We start from the raw sequence: 9,722 nt of genomic DNA, 5'->3' as shown, positions 1-9,722 counted from the left end.
GTGGCTCAGTCAAACATCCAACTCTTCGTTTTGGCTCAGGTCATGATCTCACGGTTCATGAGTTTGAGCCCTGCATTGCCCCACATTGGGCTCTGTGCTGACAGTGTGGAGCCTGCTTGGGATTCTCTTTCTCCCTCTCTCCTTGCCTCTCTTTCTCTCCTCTGTCAGAATAAATAAATAAACTTTTTTAAAAAAATGGATAAATTGGACTCCATCAAGATTAAAAACCTCTGTACTTCAATGGACCCCATCCGCAAAGTGAAAAAGACAACCTACAGAATGGGAGAGAATATTTGCAGGTCTAATATTTGATATGGGACTTGCATCCAGCATATATAAAGAGCTCTCACAATTCAATAATAAAAAGACAAACAGTCCAATTTAGAAATGGACCAAAGATTTGAGTAGACGTTTCTCCAAATATGTACACATGGCCGATAAGCATATTGAAATATGCTGAACATTATTAAAATTAGGGAAATGCAAATTAAAACCACCATGAGATACCACTTAACAACCACTAGCATGGGTATAATAATACAAAGTATATATATATATATATATATATATATATATATATATATATATACTAAAGTAACAGGTGTTGAAGAAAGTGGACCTCTCACCTGTTGCCGGTAGAAATGGACAATAGTGCACCTGCTTCAGAAACCAGTCTGGCAGTTCCTTGAAAGGTTATATACAGAGTGAACATATGATCCAGCAATTCTCTTAGGTAGATAGCCGAGAGAAATGAAAACATACATCTACTGGGGCGCCTGGGTGGCTCAGTCGGTTAAGCGTCCAATTTCGGCTCAGGTCATGATCTCATAGTTTGTGGGTTTAAGCCCTGCATTGGGCTCTGTGCTGTCAGTGCAGAGCCTGCTTCAGATCCTCTGCCTCCCTCTCTCTCTGCCCCTCCCCTGTTCTCGCGCTCTCTCTCTCAAAAGTAAATAAACATTAGGGAAAAAAGGGGTACCTGGGTGACTCACTCGGTTAAGCATTCAGCTCTTGGTTTTGGCTCAGGTCATGGTCTCATGGTTTCATGAGTTTGAACACTACGTCGGGCTCTGTGCTGACAGCACAGAGCCAGCCTGGGATTCTCAGTCTCCCCCTCACTCTGCCCGTCTCCCACTCGTGCTGTCTCTGTCTCTCCCCAAATAAATTAAAAAAAAAAAAAAAAGAAAAAGCAAGAATGATCCAAATGCCCTTCCAGTCCTCAACTGATTAGTGGAGAAACATAATTTGGTACATACATATCAGGGAATATTATGCAGCCATGAAAAGAAATGAAATGCTGATCTGTGTTACAACATGAATGACCTTTGAAACATTCTAGTGGGTGAAAGAAGCCAGACACACAAGACCACACATCATATGATTCTGTTTATATGAGATACCTAGAAATCAACCGAGACTGGAGGTCGATGAGTGGTTGTCTAGGGTTAGGGCAGGGAGGAATGAGAAGTAACTATAAATGGAGACACGTTTCCTTTTGGGATGAGAAAAAGTTGTCTAATGTGGATTGTGGTGATGGTCATATAATTCTGTGAATATACTGAAAAAAAAACCACATTATATGTTTTTTTTTTAAATTTTTTTTTTAACGTTTATTTTTGAGACAGACAGAGACAGAGCATGAATGGGGGAGGGGCAGAGAGAGGGAGACACAGAATCGGAAGCAGGCTCCAGGCTCTGAGCCATCAGCCCAGAGCCTGACGCGGGGCTCGAACTTGCAGACCGCAAGATCGTGACCTGAGCCGAAGTCAGATGCTTAACCGACTGAGCCACCCAGGCGCCCCTTAAATTATATGTTTTAAACAGCTTATACGTGAGTGATATCTCAGTTAAGCTATGCTGCTCAGAATTAAGTTATCTTCTAATGTATGCCCCGAAAAGTAGACATTGGACCTCTAACACACGTTGTGGCATACACAGGTAGCAGCTGTACTAGCCTGCAGCATTCTAAGAAATGTTGGAGCAGGCAGCTCAGGCCTCTCATCTGCTCGAAAGAACATCAGGGTGGCTCGGTGGCTTAGGTGTCCAACTTCGGCTCCGGTCATGACCTCACGGTTCACCAGTTCAAGTCCCGCCTTGGGCTCTGTGCCGACAGCTCGGAGCCTGGAGCCTGCTTCAGATTCTCTGTCTCCCTCTCTCTGCCCCTCCCCCACTCGCATTCTGTCTCTCTCTCTCTCTCTCTCTCTCTCTCTCTCTCTCTCAAAAATAAATAAACATTAAAAAAAAAAAAAAAGAACATCAGTATTCTCCAAGAATGGGAAAGGACAAACTTTGTTTCCTTCTTTTTTTAAAAAATTTATTTATTTTTTTGAGGTGGGGGTGGGGAAGGGCGGAGAGAGAATGAGAGAGAATCCCAAGCAGGCTCTGCGCCATCAGCACGGAGCCTGACTCGGGGCTTGATCCCACGAATTGCGAGATCGTGACCTGAGCCCAAATCAAGACCTTACCCCACTGAGCCAGCCGGGTGCCCTGGGATAAACTTTCTGCGGGAGGAAGTGAGCTCCGTCCCTAGTCCCTTTCTTCTAATGTGGTTTATTTTCAGTCCTGTGATCTCCAGCTCACCTCTAAGAAGTATAAAGACTGAAAACAAAACCATCATGGTAGGAAAGTAACAAAATGCAGATGGCGGGGGTGGGGGAGAAAAGAAGACAATAAAAGGAGAGTGTTTGCACAAGCCAAGGGCTGGCCTCTACCTTTCATGCCCCGGACTGACCGGCAGGGACTGGCAGGCATTGTGTGTGTCTTCGTGTGAGAGGAAATTGAACCTGCCAGTTGTCCGTGCAGGTTGAGAAGAGAATCGTGGCGTATCATGATATCATTGCATAAGCGGGGCCTCCTAACACGACAGACCCGGTTCCGCCGCTGCTCCGTCTCGGCCAAAATCTTGGAAGCCTTGACCAAGTCTGACAAGCTACCCAGTGACCAGCACCTACCACAAGAACCGCCTGCTGTTCGTTCGTTCGTCTGGCAGCTGAGGCTGGCCGTACCACCAAGACAGTCGTGCTTTTATCTAGGAGTCCTCAAAGGTGGCATTTGGGAGAGACGTAGGTGACCTTCTCACCCCTTCTCAGCTTTTCACACGGGGAACCAGGGCTGGGGCGATCGAGTGTTTGAACACACAGCTCGACAAGGGCAGGGTTTTCTCTTAACAGCTCACGCGTGATAGATTTTGGTTGGATTTGACTCTGGGCCGGTGCTCCGCAAACTGCCTCCCGTAGGCCAAATTCACCGGCCATCTGCGTTTGTAAATAAAGTTTTATTGGCACTCGGCCGTGGCCCTGTGTTTACAGCAACAGAACTGGGTCGTTGCAACAGAGACCGTCTGGCCTAAAATATGCCTTCTCTGGCTCTTCACACAGAAAGGCTTTGCCAACAACTGCTGTAGGTGAATGAGAGAAACAAAAGCTGGGATAATGTCTCCTTTTAGCCTAATTTTCCTTATTGCCCAAGTAGGCGGGGCAGGAACGCGGGCCACACTTTGAACGTGGATCTCACAGGACGTCTTAGACCGAGCACGCGTCGATTAGATTCTTTGCCCCAGTTCTCACGTAGAGACAAAGTCACAGAATTTGCCTCCCACTGAAATGTATTAATGTCCTCAGGGTGTTCATCAGTTCCGGTTTTGTTTTTGTCATTGGTCCCATCCCCGCTGGTGGTCGCGGATGATTTCTGACAAGCCATTACGGTTAGTGTAGACACGAGCCACTTTCGGCTTCGGCTTGTGGGTTCTTGGCTATTCACTCAGCGCCGGGGTCCTTGGCACGTGAGGGTCTGTGCACTTGCTGAGGCAGAAATGAGGTTTGCTTGTCAGGAGGCTGATGCGTTGGGCCGTCCAAGTGCCCTGGTCCTCTCCCCCCGCCCCCGTGCCCTGTGATCACCATGTCGTTCATCTTGGAATTTCTCGAAACTTTGGAATTTAGTTGAAGTCCACAGGTGTTCATTTACTAAGCACCTATAATGCCCTAGACGTGGTCCTAGGGGCTCAGGCCGGGATACGTCAGGACACCAAGCAAAAAAATCTCTTGTGTGAACATGACCCTCTCGTGGTGGAGGCAGACGGTAAGCAGTAAAGCAGAATAAACGTGCAAAGACTGTAGCCGGTGAGCAGCTGGGCCGGAGGCTGTGGCAGAAAGCGAAAGTCGAATTGGAATGGAGCAGACAGGTTGCAGGATTCGGCTGGGTAGTCGGGGCAGGCCGCACTGAGAAGACGTCTGCGCGGGCTCGGAGGCGATGAGGGAGTGAGCTAAGGGGACTGTCTGGCTAAGAGCTTTCCAGACACGGGACCACCTGGAGCAGAGCCCCCCCCCCCCCCCCCCCCGGCACAAAGACCCCCGGGGCGGGGGGGGGGCCGGCCCTCAGGGCAGGGGGGCCGGAGTAGGGGGAGGGAGGGCGAAGAGGTGGTCAGGAGGGCCAGGAAGGACCTTGTTTTGGGGGGGCGAGGGGAGGGGAGACAGAAAGCAAACTGCCAGTACAGTTTATAAGTCTGAGTTCTTAGCTAGAAAATGTTTTGGTTTTTTTTTTAACATTTAATACCGAGAGACGGAGACAGAGCACAAGCGAGGGAGGGGGAGGCACAGAATCCGAAGCAGGCTCCAGGCTCTGAGCCGTCAGCACCGAGCCCGACGCGGGGCTCGAACTCACGGACCGTGAGATCGAGCCCCACGTCGGGCTCTATGCTGACAGCTCAGCCTGCTATGGATTCTGTGTCTCCCTCTCTCTCTGCCCCTCCCCTGCTCGTGCTCTGTCTCACTCTCAAAAATGAATAAATGTTAAAAAAAAAAAAAAAGTGGTTTTTTTGAAACCGGTTTTCTAAATTGCTTTAATTATGTATTTGCTCAGCAAGAGTATAAAGAGTGTACTTTTAAATTACGGTTGGCCACAGTGGGTAGGAAGTCCGGTGCTCCCCCTGGCTGCACTGAGGGTGGGTAGGAAGGGCCCTAAGCTTGGTTCAGGCAGTTCGGCTCCTTGTTGGTCTGTTCATCAAAAAGTCACTGAGAGTAAGAACAATTTAAAAGGCACACATATATGCCTTAATAAAGCATACTTAAAGATACCTAACGAGATTTAATTTTATTGAATCGAAAATATTTTCATTTAGAGCAAAACACTGTGCATTCATTTGGTTGGTTTCGCTTTGCTTGACGGAGCTGGAGGCCATTTCTCTGAGCAGGGACCTGCTGATCATGCAGTCGCCTTTCTTGCATGAATCATGCTCTTAATCCTCCCAGCGGTCCCCGCCCCCCCAAGCCCCTGCAGATAAAAATCACCCTAACCCTTGGGGCGCCTGGGTGGCTCAGTCAGTGGAGCGTCCGACTTCGGCTCAGGTCATGATCTCACAACTCGTGGGTTCGAGCCCCGCGTCGGGCTCTGTGCTGACAGCTCGGAGCCTGGAGTCTGCTTTGGATTCTGTGTTTTCATCTCTCTCTGCCCCTAACCCACTCGCATTCTGCCTCTGTCTCTCTCAAAAATAAATAAACATTAAAAAAAAAATCGGGCGCCTGGGTGGCTCAGTTGTTTAAGCATCTGACTTCGGCTCAGGTCATGATCTCGTGGTTCGTGAGTTCGAGCCCCGTTCCGGGCTTGGTGCTGACAGCTCAGAGCCTGGAGCCTGCTTCAGATTCTGTGTCTCCCTCTCTCTCTCTGCCCCTCCCCTGCTCACATTCTGTCTCTCTCTCTCAAGAATAAATAAAAACATTCAAAAAAAAAATTTTTTTAAGTCACCCTAACCCTTATTTTGTAAAACATAACAGACCACCAAAAAAACAGTCCGATCCCAAGGATCTGGTCTAGACTTCCTGAATCAGACTTTCCGTGGCGAGAGGACTATTTGTTTATTTGACCAGCAGCCCAGGTGACTGTTCTCACCAGGGAGTCTTAGAAGACACCGGATTACAGCCTCTGGTTTAGGTATTTTCCTGCCTTTTTTTTTTTTCCTTTTTAGAAGGGGAAAACTAACAGAAAAGAAATTACAGAACTAACAGAAAAGAAATTTGTGAAGCAGGCTTCCTCCCTAGTCTTTGCCACCTATGCTAATTTAACAGAATTACTTTCAGTGACCTGCTGTGCCTTTCCAAAGCCTAACAACAAATTTTCCTAGGAATAACCCTCTCTTCACAACTATATTTTGGGGATTTATTACACAATTTTTACTTGAAGTAGATAATCACAGTAACCGTTAGAAGTGGCATGAACAGATTCCAGAACGAACACAGTGGACCTGGTCGCCCGCTGCTGGGGGGGAGGCGGGGTGGTGCACGGGGCTGCTACAGCACAAGTCTTCAAGCACTTTTGTATTTTTTTCAACTTGACTTCTAACATTCTGTATCGGAATGCAGTAAAACCCTGGATTGCGAGTAACTTGTTCTGCCAGCGTTCTGCAAAACGAGCAAACATTTCTAATAAACGTTAACTTGATGAACGAGCAATGTCTCACAACACGAGTCGTAGGTGAAGCCGAACGTCACATGATCGCAACTGAACCAATGGTTCTTGAGATTCACTTTGATATACGAGTGCTTTGGATTACAAGCATCTTTCCAGAACAAATTATGCTCGCAAACCAAGGTTTTACTGGAGTTGAAAACCATGTGATTCTAGGTGTATTAGAAATAAAATACTGAAATTTTATAATAAAAATGCATTATAAGCAAATCCGCCATTATCATGGTTTTATTTTTTATTTTTTTAATGTTTATGTATTTTTGAGAGAGAGACAGAGATAGAGACAGAGAGCGGGGGAGGGACAGAGAGAGAGAGGGAGACACGGAATCCGAAGAAGGCTCCAGGCTCCGAGCTGTCAGCACCAGAGCCCGACGCGGGGCTGGAACTCACGAGCTGCGAGACCATGACTTGAGCCAAAGTCAGTCACTTAACCAACTGAGCCACCCAGGCGCCCCTTCATGATTTTAAATGTATCCAGTCTCAGTGTCACAACTGCTTGATACTCACCGTCATCTGTTTACAAAATAGATATACAAGCCCTTTCCTTTAAATTTTTTTTTCTTGAGAGAGAGAGAGAGCGAAAGAGAGAGTATGAGCGGCAGGGTGGGGGGCGGGGGGAGCAGAGAGAAAGCGAGAGAGAAAATCCCAGGCAGGCTCCCTTCTGTCAGCATAGAGCCCAAAGTGGGGCTCGATCTCATGAACCGTGAGACCATGACCTGAGCCATAATCAAGGTCAGATGCTTCGCTGACTAAGATGCTCAGGTTGCCCCCTTTTTCCACAGCCTTCACGTTTTTTCTTCTTCTCTTTGAACTTTTATTTCCACACTTGATCTTAGCCAAAAGGCCGAGACGGGATGAACTTTTATTTCCGTTCTTTCACTATATAAATTCATATTAATGTAATATATTTTTATGCTTAAAAATATTTTTTGTTAACTACTCTATTTCTGTAGCACAATATGATATGAATCTTTTATTTTCCGTTTCCTTAAAACTTAAAGACTGTCCTATTGAAAAATTTCTCCAGATTGAATCATCGCTACAACAATTTGTGGTATAGCTGTTGAAAACAACACATAAATAATAAATTTTGACTAATAATTCCATAAAAGTGAAATGTTATTGGAAACGCATCTTTTAATGTTTTATTTATTTTTGAGAGACAGAGAGAGACAGAGCAGGAGCGGGGCAGGGTCAGAGAGAAGGAGACATAGAATCTGAAGCCGGCTCCAGGCTCTGAGCTGTCAGCACAGAGCCCGACGCGGGGCTCGAACTCACGAACTGTGAGCTCATGACCTGAGCCGGAGTCGGATGCTTAACTGACTGAGCCACCCGGGTGCCCCAAAACGCATCTCTTAGTAGATGCATGGGCCACGAACTTTTTGGATTAGTTCCCGTGTCCCCGGCTAAGTGTTAGAAGGAGACAGTTTATGTTGTTCCTGCCCAATCCACCGGCAGTCACCAGAAACAAATCTGTAGTCAGATCAAGTTTACTGGTTCTCTGCAAATGAGGGAGACCGCATCCCAGGGGGACACGGTGCGTGTCCCCATGCGAAGGAAAAGGTGCCGTGACTACAGGATTTGGAGGGAGGGTAGAGCTTAGGTGAAATTGAAATAAAGCTGTTTTGGGGAGACGGAACGGCAAGCAGGGCTGTGTGGAAGGGGGTCAGGTGCAGTCTGGCGGGCAGCGTGGGCACAGGGTCCTGTTTCCCTGGAGCCTGCAAAGTGAAGGTAGACGTGGAAGGCTGTGTCCGGATGCCCTTTATCTGAAGGTCTGCTCCGGGATTGGAAGTCAAGGCTGCTGGTCAGTGGCACGGTGACTTAGATCCTCTGAGCATACTTACCCTTTACCGCTGTCATTTCCAACAGCAGTTTCGGGCAGTTTATGATTTTAGAGAACAAAGTTCCTCCCTGAGTAACAACAACAACAACAACAACAACAAAAAGCAGCAGTCACGCAGAGAAGGGGGGTTGTCAGGATCCTTTGCAGCTCCTCCTGGGAAAAAATACCGTTTTCTCTTTGCGCTTGGCTTTCTCTGCGTCTCTTGTTCTCTCTAGTCTGAGGGCTGGGAGGGCACACTGTTTCTGAATCGCGTTTAGTGATCTCGTCGACGGCCCTATCGGGCCAGATGCTCTATCCGGTTTTATCGAAGACAGGAACGGAGTGGCCCCTACTTGCCTAAGGATGTGTCGTCACCCCGTCTCCGGAAACCGTTTGCTTTCTGAGATGCACACCAACATTTCAAACGCCCCTTTATCTGGCCTCTCGAAAGTTTGCACGTTCTGTGATAAGGCATCGTGGGAAGGCTCCAGGCGGGTGAGGGGCTCGGCTTGCTCTTGGAAAGTGTTCCTTCTAAACTGAACGGGGCAAGGGGCAGGTGAAAGGCCACTTTCTCAGCCGTTGAGGCTGCGGGGATTCCCTGTAAGTTCTCCGTGCCTGGCTGGCATTTTTGGAAGGTCCTCAAGGGGCTTCAACCGTGCAGGTGAGGAGCTTTCTGGCAGCCAGTGTCCAACATACTGTAGGTGGCCGGAAGGAGTGGAGGTGTCACTGGGTGGGGACATCCGTTAGCGGCACTCTGTCCAGAGACAAGACTGTTTGAGGTCTGAGGCGTCCACAATTTGTGTTGTGTCAACAATAAACGATATGGGGCGCGTGGGTGGCTCAGTCAACTAAGCATCCAACTCTTGGTTTCAGCTCACGTCGTAATCTCACAATTCGGGAGATCGAGCCCCGCGTTGGGTTCTGCGCTGGCAGCATGGAGCCTGCTCGGGATTTTCTCTCTCTCTCTCTCTCTCTCTCTGCCCCTCTCCTGTCTGTCTCTCTGTCCCTCTCTCTCTAAATAAATAAGTAAACATTTTAAACAATTTTTAAAAAATACAGCATGAATGGTGAATTACATCGAACATGTGCTTTTTCCATTTTTAGTTGTGCTCAGTTGGCTTGCTTATTAACATACTAGAAAATCCTACTTTTACAGGATTCTCCTAATCCTGCATTCAGAGTTGGGCTTATTTTTTGTGTTTTTCCTCAAAGGAAGCCGAAATCATTAATTTTTCTTCTTTGTCCCTGCTGTTTGCTCTTTATGTTTGTTTCTTTCTCCTTTCTGACTGTATATACGTCAGTTAGTCGTGAAGTCCAGTGGATCGCTTGAGGGGCCTGTTCAGCTAAAATGTTCATGGTCTGTGTGGTCCATGAGGTTATTTTTCTTTAGTCTTTTTTTTTTTTTTTTTTTTTTTTAATGTTTGTTTGTTTGAGACAGAGCGTG

At 47.3% G+C, this 9,722-nt stretch overlaps 1 protein-coding gene across 7 annotated transcripts in view; it reads left to right on the top strand.

Annotated features, from left to right (window-relative positions):
- SIRT5 (sirtuin 5) overlaps positions 1-9,722 on the top strand; it is a 39,181-nt gene that overhangs the window by 28,362 nt on the left and 1,097 nt on the right. The window lies entirely within an intron of this gene.

This window comes from Herpailurus yagouaroundi, unplaced genomic scaffold (genome assembly GCF_014898765.1).
Source record: "Herpailurus yagouaroundi ecotype Mexico unplaced genomic scaffold, PumYag 250, whole genome shotgun sequence".
In the NCBI taxonomy this organism is placed as follows: Eukaryota; Metazoa; Chordata; class Mammalia; order Carnivora; family Felidae; genus Herpailurus; species Herpailurus yagouaroundi.
Note: the sequence above shows the minus strand (reverse complement) of the source record. Positions and strands in the feature narration are given on the sequence as shown.